This window comes from Oncorhynchus kisutch, linkage group LG10 (genome assembly GCF_002021735.2).
Source record: "Oncorhynchus kisutch isolate 150728-3 linkage group LG10, Okis_V2, whole genome shotgun sequence".
In the NCBI taxonomy this organism is placed as follows: Eukaryota; Metazoa; Chordata; class Actinopteri; order Salmoniformes; family Salmonidae; genus Oncorhynchus; species Oncorhynchus kisutch.
In genome coordinates this window covers 9,535,103-9,549,873 of record NC_034183.2, presented here as the reverse complement: position 1 = coordinate 9,549,873, position 14,771 = coordinate 9,535,103, and positions in this window count along the sequence as shown.

Below are 14,771 nucleotides of genomic sequence, written 5' to 3'. Positions count from 1 at the left end.
AAAGAGACACCTGAACACTACAAGGTAGCCACAGAGTCAGAGATGACACTATATATGTAGGTCAAGAAGTTATTCCTGTAATGTGTCCTTGTGAGGACGTGATTTGATTAAATAAAAGGAACAGAGTGATATTCAGGTTGGTTTGACATTGTGTACATTTTAAAGACTACAGTCTTTAGACATCAGTGTGACTACACTGGGGAAGAAGAAAAAATGTAAGCATAAAATATGACGGCTGCCATCAATGTTATTGCTACAGTACTCCGTAATGCATTGTCCAGCTGGAGTGGAGTTTTTTTTAACATTCAAACGTTCTTCTAAAGCTGATTTGTACTTCTGGTCAGGTACTGATTGGTGGGTTGTCCTGCAACCAGACAATGTTATCAACGGAAGTCTGACCTGCCGGCGTGCGACTGATGATGTCATTGTTGTGGGTCCTGCTTGCCTGAAGGCCCTCGGATGGCCCTTGGCTGTTTTGCATCAAACGTCTGTGTGTACAAGACTGATGTTCATCTTTGCAGGGCAGTTTGTATTCTTGGTGACCCCTTGGTTTGGCGTTACACTGAACAAAACTATAAACACAACATGCAACAATTTCTAAGATTCGACTGAGTTACTGTTCATACAAGGCTCTAATGTATGGATTTCCCATGACTGGGAATACAGATATGCATCTGTTGGTCATCGAATCCCCGAGCTGACAAGGTACAAATCTGTCATTCTGCCCCCGATTGTCAATAAGAATTTGTTCTTAACTGACTTGCCTAGTTAAATAAAAGTTTAATAAATGAACAATGGAAGCTGGAGGCACCTGAGCTCAATTTCAAGTCTCATAGCATAGGGTCTGAATACTTACATAAAAAATAAGGTATTCCTGTTTTTTAATTAATAATACATTTGCAAAAATGTATAAAAACCAGTTTTTGCTTTGTCATTATGGGGTATTGTGTGTAGATTGATGAGGACATTTTTTTTATTTTATCAATTTTAGAATAAAGGTGTAACGTAACAAAATGTGTGGAAAGTGAAGAGGTCTGAATACTTTCTGAATGCACTGTAAATGTGGACATGATAAAATGTGAAAATATCAGGCATATTAACTTCCCACTATTGGCCAAATTTATAGCATTTGGAGACAATGGCCAGGTAAACAAAACCACAGCATATATTGCTGTCGTACCTTATCCATCGACTAATTACAGGGTAAGGAAACCAATGTAATTCTACCAGACGTTATTTAGGAAATAACAGTGTTCTACCAGGCTGTATTCAGGAAATAATAGAGCCCTACCAGAAGGTATTCAGGATATAATAGAGCCCTACCAGAAGGTATTCAGGAAATAATAGAGCCCTACCAGAAGGTATTCAGGATATAATAGAGCCCTACCAGAAGGTATTCAGGATATAATAGAGCCCTACCAGAAGGTATTCAGGATATAATAGAGCCCTACCAGACGGTATTCAGGAAATAATAGAGCCCTACCAGACGGTATTCAGAATATAATAGAGCCCTACCAGAAGGTATTCAGGATATAATAGAGCCCTACCAGAAGGTATTCAGGAAATAATAGAGCCCTACCAGAAGGTATTCAGGATATAATAGAGCCCTACCAGAAGGTATTCAGGAAATAATAGAGCCCTACCAGACGGTATTCAGGAAATAATAGAGCCCTACCAGACGGTATTCAGGATATAATAGAGCCCTACCAGAAGGTATTCAGGATATAATAGAGCCCTACCAGAAGGTATTCAGGATATAATAGAGCCCTACCAGACGGTATTCAGGAAATAATAGAGCCCTACCAGAAGGAATTCCTGCCTTTTTATCCTATATCTTTGGTGGCTGATCTTGAGAGTTCTTACATCCCTCTGAGTTGGGCAAAGTTAAAGTGCCACAACACTGAACTGCAGCAACCCAAAAGGATACAAATGTAAATGTAAGGTAATGCAGGAGGACTGAGGGAGTTGTCCAATCAAGTTCAAGAGAAGATTCTTTTGATCCACTTCTAAATCCATTGTCAAAACACCCATTCCCAGCCTGTTAAATGTATTTGGGAACATCTTTCCATTCTAAATTAACTCAAATGGAATCTTAGGAACTCTTTGAATGTTTGTAACCGTTATGATAACATTGTGCCACCAGTAGGCGTAGTAACACCAATGATGGTAACACCAATGAAACATTTTAGGTCATTGAGGCTTTTCTTAAATGGAGGACGCAGATTTTTTTATTTTTTTTATTTCACCTTTATTTAACCAGGTAGGCTAGTTGAGAACAAGTTCTCATTTGCAACTGCGACCTGGCCAAGATAAAGCATAGCAGTGTGAGCATACAACAAAGAGTTACACATGGAGTAAACAATTAACAAGTCAATAACACAGTAGAAAACGAAGGGGGGGTCTATATACAATGTGTGCAAAAGGCATGAGGAGGTAGGCAAATAATTACAATTTTGCAGATTAACACTGGAGTGATAAAAGATCAGATGGTCATGTACAGGTAGAGATATTGGTGTGCAGAAGAGCAGAAAAGTAAATAAATAGAAACAGTACGGGGATGAGGTAGGTGAAAAGGGTGGGCTATTTACCAATAGACTATGTACAGCTGCAGCGATCGGTTAGCTGCTCAGATAGCTGATGTTTGAAGTTGGTGAGGGAGATAAAAGTCTCCAACTTCAGCGATTTTTGCAATTCGTTCCAGTCACAGGCAGCAGAGTACTGGAACGAAAGGCGGCCAAATGAGGTGTTGGCTTTAGGGATGATCAGTGAGATACACCTGCTGGAGCGCGTGCTACGGATGGGTGTTGCCATCGTGACCAGTGAGCTGAGATAAGGCGGAGCTTTACCTAGCATAGACTTGTAGATGACCTGGAGCCAGTGGGTCTGGCGACGAATATGTAGCGAGGGCCAGCCGACTAGAGCATACAAGTCGCAGTGGTGGGTAGTATAAGGTGCTTTAGTGACAAAACGGATGGCACTGTGATAGACTGCATCCAGTTTGCTGAGTAGAGTGTTGGAAGCCATTTTGTAGATGACATCGCCGAAGTCGAGGATCGGTAGGATAGTCAGTTTTACTAGGGTAAGCTTGGCGGCTTGAGTGAAGGAGGCTTTGTTGCGGAATAGAAAGCCGACTCTTGATTTGATTTTCGATTGGAGATGTTTGATATGAGTCTGGAAGGAGAGTTTGCAGTCTAGCCAGACACCTAGGTACTTATAGACGTCCACATATTCTAGGTCGGAACCATCCAGGGTGGTGATGCTAGTCGGGCATGCAGGTGCAGGCAGCGACCGGTTGAAAAGCATGCATTTGGTTTTACTAGCGTTTAAGAGCAGTTGGAGGCCACGGAAGGAGTGTTGTATGGCATTGAAGCTTGTTTGGAGGTTAGATAGCACAGTGTCCAAAGACGGGCCGAAAGTATATAGAATGGTGTCGTCTGCGTAGAGGTGGATCAGGGAATCGCCCGCAGCAAGAGCAACATCATTGATATACACAGAGAAAAGAGTCGGCCCGAGAATTGAACCCTGTGGCACCCCCATAGAGACTGCCAGAGGACCGGACAGCATGCCCTCCGATTTGACACACTGAACTCTGTCTGCAAAGTAATTGGTGAACCAGGCAAGGCAGTCATCCGAAAAACCGAGGCTACTGAGTCTGCCGATAAGAATATGGTGATTGACAGAGTCGAAAGCCTTGGCGAGGTCGATGAAGACGGCTGCACAGTACTGTCTTTTATCGATGGCGGTTATGATGTCGTTTAGTACCTTGAGTGTGGCTGAGGTGCACCCATGACCGGCTCGGAAACCAGATTGCACAGCGGAGAAGGTACGGTGGGATTCGAGATGGTCAGTGACCTGTTTGTTGACTTGGCTTTCGAAGACCTTAGATAGGCAGGGCAGGATGGATATAGGTCTGTAACAGTTTGGGTCCAGGGTGTCTCCCCCTTTGAAGAGGGGGATGACTGCGGCAGCTTTCCAATCCTTGGGGATCTCAGACGAGATGAAAGAGAGGTTGAACAGGCTGGTAATAGGGGTTGCGACAATGGTGGCAGATAGTTTCAGAAATAGAGGGTCCAGATTGTCAAGCCCAGCTGATTTGTACGGGTCCAGGTTTTGCAGCTCTTTCAGAACATCTGCTATCTGGATTTGGGTAAAGGAGAACCTGGAGAGGCTTGGGCGAGGAGCTGCGGGGGGGGCGGAGCTGTTGGCCGAGGTTGAAGTAGCCAGGCGGAAGGCATGGCCAGCCGTTGAGAAATGCTTATTGAAGTTTTCGATAATCATGGATTTATCAGTGGTGACCGTGTTACCTAGCCTCAGTGCAGTGGGCAGCTGGGAGGAGGTGCTCTTGTTCTCCATGGACTTCACAGTGTCCCAGAACTTTTTGGAGTTGGAGCTACAGGATGCAAACTTCTGCCTGAAGAAGCTGGCCTTAGCTTTCCTGACTGACTGCGTGTATTGGTTCCGGACTTCCCTGAACAGTTGCATATCACGGGGACTATTCGATGCTATTGCAGTCCGCCACAGGATGTTTTTGTGCTGGTCGAGGGCAGTCAGGTCTGGGGTGAACCAAGGGCTGTATCTGTTCTTAGTTCTGCATTTTTTGAACGGAGCATGCTTATCTAAAATGGTGAGGAAGTTACTTTTAAAGAATGACCAGGCATCCTCAACTGACGGGATGAGGTCAATGTCCTTCCAGGATACCCGGGCCAGGTCGATTAGAAAGGCCTGCTCACAGAAGTGTTTTAGGGAGCGTTTGACAGTGATGAGGGGTGGTCGTTTGACTGCGGCTCCGTAGCGGATACAGGCAATGAGGCAGTGATCGCTGAGATCCTGGTTGAAGACAGCGGAGGTGTATTTGGAGGGCCAGTTGGTCAGGATGACGTCTATGAGGGTGCCCTTGTTTACAGAGTTAGGGTTGTACCTGGTGGGTTCCTTGATGATTTGTGTGAGATTGAGGGCATCTAGCTTAGATTGTAGGACTGGCGGGGTGTTAAGCATATCCCAGTTTAGGTCACCTAACAGAACAAACTCTGAAGCTAGATGGGGGGTGATCAATTCACAAATGGTGTCCAGGGCACAGCTGGGAGCTGAGGGGGGTCGGTAGCAGGCGGCAACCGTGAGAGACTTATTTCTGGAGAGAGTAATTTTCAAAATTAGTAGTTCGAACTGTTTGGGTATGGACCTGGAAAGTATGACATTACTTTGCAGGCCATCTCTGCAGTAAACTGCAACTCCTCCCCCTTTGGCAGTTCTATCTTGACGGAAGATGTTATAGTTGGGTATGGAAATCTCTGAATTTTTGGTGGCCTTCCTGAGCCAGGATTCAGACACAGCAAGGACATCAGGGTTAGCAGAGTGTGCTAAAGCAGTGAGTAAGACAAACTTAGGGAGGAGGCTTCTGATGTTGACATGCATGAAACCAAGGCTTTTTCGAACACAGAAGTCAACAAATGAGGGTGCCTGGGGACATGCAGGGCCTGGGTTTACCTCCACATCACCCGCGGAACAGAGAAGGAGTAGTATGAGGGTGCGGCTAAAGGCTATCAAAACTGGTCGCCTAGAGCGTTGGGGACAGAGAATAAGAGGAGCAGGTTTCTGGGCATGGTAGAATATATTCAGGGCATAATGCGCAGACAGGGGTATGGTGGGGTGCGGGTACAGCGGAGGTAAGCCCAGGCACTGGGTGATGATGAGAGAGGTTGTATCTCTGGACATGCTGGTAGTAATGGGTGAGGTCACCGCATGTGTGGGAGGTGGGACAAAGGAGTTATCAGGGGTATGAAGAGTGGAACTAGGGGCTCCATTGTGAACTAAAACAATGATAACTAACCTGAACAACAGTATACAAGGCATATTGACATTTGAGAGAGACATACAGCGAGGCATACAGTAATCACAGGTGTTGAATTGGGAAAGCTAGCTAAAACAGTAGGTGAGACAACAGCTAATCAGCTAGCACAACAACAGCAGGTAAAATGGCGTAGACTAGGCAACGGGGCCAACAGATAAAACAAACAAGCAGAATGGAGTACCGTGATTTATGGACAGTCCAGCGTGCATCAGCTATGTAGCCAAGAGATCAGTGTCCAGGGGGCAGCGGTGGATGGGGAAGGGAAGCTGGACTGGCGAGTGTTATCCAGGTTAAAAAAACGAACAATGACTAAATAGCTTGTAGCTAGTTAGCTTCTGGAGGTTCTTGAGTGTGTTCTAAAAATAAATAAAAAATAATAGCGATTCCGTATCACATTGGGTGAGGCAGGTTTCCGGAAGGTATAAACAAATTAAAAGTCAAAAGAGATAGAAAGTAAATATGGGTCCGGTGGGCGTTTGGGACGCGGCGATTCAGGCGGCTAGCAGGCCTGTGCTAACAAGCTAACAGTTTGTAGGCCCGGGCTAGACAAGGTAGCAGTTAGCGGACCGGAGCTGGACAAGCTAGCAGTTAGCAGGCCGAATTAGCAAGCAGGGAGATAGCGAGGGCTAGAGAGTTAGCCTTTGGGGGACGTCGCGATGGGGTGAGTCTGTTTATTCCTCTTCATGCGGTGACATCGATAGACCGGTCGTGGGCCCGGGTATTGTAGCTCAGGAGTATGCTACGGTGGTAGCGCAGGCCGGGCTAGCTTCAAGCTAAGTGGGTGGAAACGCTAGCCAGGGGTAATCGTCCAGGGTTGCGGTTTAGCTAGATAGCTAGTTGTGAAGATCCAGCGTATTTGGAAGCTTAGGTTTAGCAAAATGTTTTTAAAGGGATAGCTATGTAAAAAAACGAAAAATATGTAAAAAAACGAAAAATAAACAAAATATAAACAAAATATACAGGGACACGACACGACAGGACGACTTACTGCTACGCCATCTTGGACAGATGCTCAAATCTAAAGTAATCAACCCTGTCTAAAGTGATATGTGATCTGATTAGCTAATCATTTTCTTAAGTGATATGTAATATGACATCATAAAAGGGTCTGATTAGCTAATCATTTTCTTAAGTGATATGTAATATAACATCATAAAAGGGTCTGATTAGCTAATCATTTTCTTAAGTGATATGTAATATAACATCATAAAAGGGTCTGATTAGCTAATCATTTTCTTTAATATAAACCCCTCTGATAAGTTTGCCACTGGAGGGAATGCTCAACGTATATCTTTGTAATGACAGATTGTCAAGACGGTAACAACAATGACATATAACTTAGGTACATATATTATATTTGTTAAAAAATATATTTTTTAATATCCTTTTGTTTTTATTGATATTTACAATATATGAAATATTTTTGTTTACTTTCTAGCTTTCAAAATAATAGATATCTTTAAATCCCCAAAACATGACACTACAACTCTACTCATCTCTACAGGGGAAAAAAAAATATTACTAGCACTTTAAACAATGCATAAACGTTTTGCAATATGAAGGACTTGCATTTTGTTTTATCATTGATAAATATTTAAATATGTATGATGTGTAACTATTTGTCAAGTGTTTTTCATGGTTGCAAAGGGATGCAAATGCCAACCCATTGCAAGAATGACCTGGACATTAAATATCCCCGTTCCTACATTTTAGGGGCAGAAATAATCATTGGAAACCGTTGAATGAGAAAGTAAAAACATGATTCACCCTGACAACAAATGTTGTCTTTACCAGATAGGCATATCTAAACCCCGTAATATGAGGATTTGATTCCAGGGAATAATCCCAAGGAGAACTGGTGGATATTGTTCATGGCCTACCAGGGGGCTCACTGAAAACTGTGTAAGAGCGCCCCCTATTGAAAATCCTGTGGAAGTGTGAGGCCATTCAAGTTTACTATCAATAGGAAGAAATTTATTTGAACTCATTGGCCCATCTCATCTCTTTCATTATCACTGATCAGTGCAGATGAAGGAAAGGAGACAAGGAAACAAATATGGTGACTTATGACTATTGAGATGCAGCCCTAACCTGACCCCAGTCTCTTCCCTGTCTAAATCCATTCTGGTAGGGGACTACTACTATACATGTGATTCCTTACCTGCCACGTTCTGCAGCCTCTTCCTCTCCTCGTCCAGGTGGTTCTGAAGCCTCTTCCTCTCCTCGTCCAGGTGGTTCTGCAGCTTCTTCCAATCCTCGTCCAGGATGTTCTGCAGCCGCTTCCTCTCCTCGTCCAGGATGTTCTGAAGCCTCTTCCTCTCCTCGTCCAGGATGTTCTGAAGCCTCTTCCTCTCCTCGTCCAGGATGTTCTGAAGCCTCTTCCTCTCCTCGTCCAGGATGTTCTGAAGCCTCTTCCTCTCCTCGTCCAGGATGTTCTGAAGCCTCTTCCTCTCCTCGTCCAGGATGTTCTGAAGCATCTTCCTCTCCTCGTCCAGGATGTTCTGAAGCCTCTTCCTCTCCTCGTCCAGGATGTTCTGAAGCCTCTTCCTCTCCTCGTCCAGGATGTTCTGAAGCCTCTTCCTCTCCTCGTCCAGGATGTTCTGAAGCCTCTTCCTCTCCTCGTCCAGGATGTTCTTCAGCCTCTTCCAATCCTCGTCCAGGTGGTTCTGCAGCTCAAAGTACCTGAAGAGAGAGTCCCGGGCCAGGTGACTTTCTTGTCCTCCTCTTGCATCATCATCAGGTTGTCCTCCACGTACACCTCCCAGTCTAACAGAGGAAACCAGGGGCCCGTTCATTAGGGCATGAAATAGAAAATGGTTTAAAATGGTTTGCAATGGAAGTCTAGTCTGTTTTATGTTTGCAGCCAGAAGATGATGTACAGGCCACAGGTGTCTTGGTCCAGTTCTGGAACTTTGCGGGTGTTGGCGATCAGAGCATATTAGTGATCCGTGATGATGAGGATGAAGAGAATGATGAAGGAGTTGCAGATATCTCTGGGAGACCAGTTGAAAGTTTGTGAAAATGTGTCAAAAAAACTTTTGAACATGTAACATGAATTTGTCAAAACTGTAAGTTTTGTTCCTTAACAGAAATTGATTCTGACTGGTGGGACTCCAACTTTATGTAATATCACACTGGTTGAATCAACATTGTTTCTACATCAATCCAATTAAATGATTTTGAACCAACGTTTATTAAACGCTGAATTGACATCTGTGCCCAGTGGGAAGAGATTGCATTTTTTATTTAACCTTTATTTAACTAGGCAAGTCAGTTAAGAACAAATTCTTATTTTCAATGACAGCCTAGGAACAGCGGGTTAACTGCCTGTTCAGGGGCAGAATGACAGATTTGTACCTTGTCAGCTCGGGGGTTTGAACTTGCAACCTTCCGGTTACTAGTCCAACGCTCTAACCACTAGGCTACCCTGCCGCCCCATGCTACTCTTTAAGGCCATTCAAAATGTAGGAGATTTATGACAAATGTAATTTTGCACGATAAGCTCAATATCAACTGTTTAAAACACATTTAAATCCTATTATTTTATCATAACTGAGAATGAGAGAAATACTACTGTTCAATACATCCCCCAAAAATATTTCATAGTAAGAGCAAATATCACACACTTAAAGGTCATATTATAAACCAGACCCTCGACGTTGGAGCGAGTGTAACTCTGGATGACTCTGACCACAGCGAAGATATCAGCAAACACCAGCAGCAGCAACAATATGAAGGTCATGGCCTGTAAACACATCCTTAAAGGAAAAAAACTCCACCCAAAAACGATGTGTTTCATTAGTCCACAGAGTTACAGTTCATATAAGGAAACAGTCAATTGAAATAAATGCATTAGGCCCAAATCTTTGAATTGGACACTACTGGTAATATAGCTATGCATCTGTTGGTCACAGATACCTTCAAGAAAAGGGCGTGGATCAGAAAACCAGTCAGTACCTGGTGTGACTGCCATGTGCCTCATGCAGCTTATGCCTGCCCATACCATAACCCCACCGCCACCATGGGGCAGTCTGTTCAATTAGTTGACATCAGCAAACAGCTCGCCAATCGCACGCTTCCTCGAAACTTGAGACATCTGTGGCATTGTGTTGTGTGACAAAACTGAACATTTTAGAGTGGCCTTTTATTGTCCTCAGCACAAGGTACACCTGTGTAATGATCATGCTGTTTAATCAGCTTCTTGATATGCCACACCTGTCAGGTGGATGGATTATCTTGGCAAAGGATAAATGCTCAATAACAGGGATGTAAACTAATTTGTGCACAACATCCAAGAGAAATAAGCTTTTTGTGCATATGGCAAATTCAGCTCATGAAACATGGGACCAACACTTTAAATGTTGCCTTTATATTTTTGTTCAGTGTGTCATGACGTTGCCCTCTTTGGGTACAGAGAGCACCCCTCCCTCTGCACCGGCCTTTTCTATGCACCATCCCCCTACCCCCCTGTCTCCTACACCCAGGCTGCTGTGGTCAGAGAGAGGTTGTAAATTCCTGGAGGAGATTATCTCCTCATGGCCACAGTATAGAGACAGAGTACATTTTCATAGAGAACAAAGGAATTTCTTCCACCTCACAGAACTTGAGGTCCGAACAACATGTATGTTCTGGAGAAGGTATAAAAGATCGGTGAAGAATCCAGCTACGAACTGGTCCGTTTGGTACACTTTGGCCACAGTACCATAACGCTGTTTATATAATAGCCTCAGATATGAGGCTTACATCTAATTGCTGTATAAGATGAATGAGTGAAGATGATACTGTTTGTGAAATTGTATAATGTGATTTTGGACTGTTTAATGAAGGAAACTCCAATTCCCTTTGGAGTTTAACTAAATCAGAGGGCCGCCCATGAGCACAGTTGTGGTCGGGAATCCTGGGACAGGCCCTTTTCTGCAATTCCGAATAAAAAACCCACCTTGAGAATTTCTCAACAGACCATGTTGCTCTCAATTACGAGAGGACAAAGGTTGCAGACCAGCTTACCTCGATAAAGAGAGGGCCAAGGTTTGAGACCAGACTGCTGAATCTTTTAACCATCCCACGTGGTTAAACTCTTAGACTATCGATATCGACAGAATAAGAACAAGTCTTTGATATTAATTACTAGTCTGCAGCTAGGAATTCGGTATCATTGAACGCGATGACCGACAACCGCCGAAACATCTACCCATAACAACATGAATGAATGTCACTCTGAACTATCCATTCTAACCATGACAGAGAGGACGGACAAACTCTCCAACAGAAACTAACTTTTCAGCAGAGATCCCGACAACACACTGAGCGTAAATATATTGATTGATTGCAATTGTTCCGAATGAGTGAGCGTTCATGTGCAAAGGATTAGCATTTCAATTGTTATAATTATCAACTGTGTGTTGTCTTATCTCAGTCGACCCCCACTTCCCTTTTGAACACCAAGTCGCGATGCCGGTTTATCCCACTAGGGAAACTCCGTTATCATTTCCTTGTAACTACTGTTGTTTATGCATTTCTGTTACTTAGTTAGTAAATAAATTATTTTAAGACAATTGATGTATGGATGACCAATAGTGAAGACAGGGTTCGTGCAGATAACCAACAATTTACGGCGTTTGGAATGAGACTAACGTGAGGTCAAATAAATAAATAATTTATTAAGAAGACTAATTGATCAGATATAAAAATATCTGAAAAGTTGTATTAGGAAAATTAGAACTTTGTAATCTGAATATTTTCCTTGGTGCCCCGACTTCCTAGTTAATTACATTTGCCTGATTAGTTCATTACGAAATGCTAATTACAGAGAATCTTTAATAAAAACTAAAAGTCTTGAGTTAATGATTGTAAAGACACGACAAGTGTATATAACTTTCAAAATACAGAAATACAAATTACAGAAATACAACCCATTTCATTTTTCTAGTCCCAAAATGTTTTGCATTTCAGTGTGACAGTATAGACTTTGCGTCCGTCCCCTCGCCCCAACCTGGGCACGAACCAGGGACGCTCTGCACACGTCAACTGTCACCCTCGAAGCATCGTTACCCATCGTTCCACAAAAACTGCGGCCCTTGAACCACTACTTCAAGGTCTCAGAGCGAGTGACGTCACCGATTGAAACGCTATCAGCGCGTACCACCGCTAACTAGCTAGCCATTTCGCATCGGCTACACTAGCAATCAAGTTTTCAATACCGGCAGTATTTCTGTATTTTGAAAGTTATATATCTTGAAAACTTGATTGCTGACATGACAAACATTGAGACTATAAAAAATAATGGACTAATGAAACAAATACCAAAATATACTTTTTGGGTGGAATTTTCCTTTTAGATTTAGGCCTGCTAATCTGTATTGGCCAATACCTATCGTCTCTGGGTGTTTCAACATTTCTATAATTTCGACCAATTATTTTGTGTCTATCGTTACAGGGGGCTCTCGAGTGGTGTAGCGGTCTAAGGCACTGCATCTCAGAGCTAGAGGCATCACTACAGACCCTGGTTCCATTCCAGGCTGTATCACAACCAGCTGTGATTGGAAGTCCCATAGAGCTGTGCACAACTGGCCCAGCGTCGTCCGGGTTAGGATTTGGCCAGGGTAGGCCATCATTGTAAATAAGAATTTGTTCTTAACTGACTTGCCCTAGTTAAATACATTATTATTTTTTAAATACACTGAGTATACAAAACATTAAGTAAAATCCACTTCAATCAGTGTAGATGAAAAGGGAGGAGACAGGTTAAAGAAGAACTTTTAAGCCTTGAGACAATTGAGACATGGATTGTGTATGTGTGTCATTCAGAGGGTGAATGGGCAAGACAAAATATTTAAGGGCCTTTGAACGGGGTATGGTAGTAGGTGCCAGGCACACCGGTTTGTGTCAAGAACTGCAACACTGTTGGGTTTTTCATGCTCAACAGTTTCCCGTGTGTATCAAGAATGGTCCACCAGCCAAAGGACATCCTGCCAATTTGACACAACTGTGGGAAGCATTGGAGTCAACATGGGCCAGCATCCCTGTGGAAGGCTTTTAACACCTTGTAGAGTCCATGCCCTGATGAATTGAGACTGTTCTGAGGGCAAAAAGCCAGTGCAACTCAATATTAGTGAGGTGTTCCTAATGTTTGGTATACGTACTCTATATCTGTATATATAATAGGCATAATATCTAAACTCAGCAAAAAAATAAATGTTCTCTCACTGTCAACTGCATTTATTTTCAGCAAACTTAGCATGTGTAAATATGTGTATGAACAGAACAATATTCAACAACTGAGACATAAACTGTACAAGTTCCACAGACATGTGACAAACAGAAATGGAATAATGTGTCCCTGAACAAAGGAGGGGGGGGGGGGGGGGGGGCAATATCAACAGTAACAGTCAGTATCTGTTGTGGCCACCAGCTGCATTAAGTACTGCAGTGCCTGCAGGAAGGGTACCACATGAGGGAGGAGGATGTCTTCCCTGAAACGCACAGCGTTGAGATTGCCTGCAATGACAACTACCTCAGTCCGATGATGCTGTGACACACCTCAGGCCTCGGTGTAACGCTCATCCCTTCGAAGATAAACGCGAATCCGACCATCACCCCTGGTGAGACAAAACCGCGACTCGTCAGTGTCTGGTCCAGCGACGGTGGGTTTGTGCCCATAGGCGATGTTGTTGCAGGTGATGTCTGGTGAGGACCTGTCTTACAACAGGCCTACAAGCCCTCAGTCCAGCCTCTCTCAGGCTAGTCGGACAGTCAGCACTGACAGAGGGATTGTGCGTTCCTGGTGTAACTCGGGCAGTTGTTGTTGCCATCCTGTACCTGTCCCGCAGATGTGATGTTCGGATGTACCGATCCTGTGCAGGTGTTGTTACACATGGTCTGCCACTGCGAGGACGATCAGCTGTCCGTCCTGTCTCCCTGTAGTGCTGTCTTAGGCGTCTCACAGTACGGACATTGCAATTTATTGAAAGGGACGTTTCTTTTTTTGCTGAGTTTATGTGGTTTGTATGTATTTATTTATGTGTATTCAGTGGTGTAAAGTACTTAAGTACTTGAAAGTACTACTAAAGTCGTTTTTGGGGTATCTTTACTTTACTATTTATATATTTTACAACCTTTACTTGCTTCACTATAGTCCTAAAGAAAATAATGTCGTTTTTACTCCATCAATTTTCCGTGACACCCAAAAGTACTCGTTACATTTTGAATGCTTAGGACAGGAAAATTGTCCAGTTCACACACTTATCAAGAGAAAATCCCTGGTCATTACTACTGCCTCTGATCTGGTGGACTCATTAAACACACATGCTTCGTTTATAATGGTGGAGGAGTGTGCCCCTGGCTATCCATAAATTAAATTAAAAAACAAGAAAATTATGGCTTAATATAAGGAATTTGAAATGATTTATACATTTACTTTTGATACTTAAGTATATTTAAAACCAAATACTTTGACTTACTAACTTTACTTTAACTCAAGTATAACAATTGGGTACTTTTTCCACCACTGTGTGTATCTAATGTATCTATTTACCTCACATGCAGTTTACAGTACATTCACAGAGAACTCGTTATTTAATTATTTCTTGGTTTGACTCTCAGTAAAAATCTAAGATATTCCAGGTGCTTTTCCAGAAGTATCAGATGTTGTCTACCCACTTCAGGAAGATCTCTACTAAGAAGAGTGCCAGGATGATCCGGTCCAACATGTCCAGAACCAGCTTCTGGATCTCCAGCTTGGGGTCCATGTTATCAAACACCTCTGAGGCAGAAAGAATAGTCAGGTTGCCAGATCTACTTCTAGTCCAGAGAGCAAAAACCAAGCTAAAGGGAAGACAGATCATCTGCAGACCTGGCAAACAGGCTACTGAAAGTTGTGACAAAATATGTTGTAATAATGAAACTAATTAAGAGAGTGAGATAA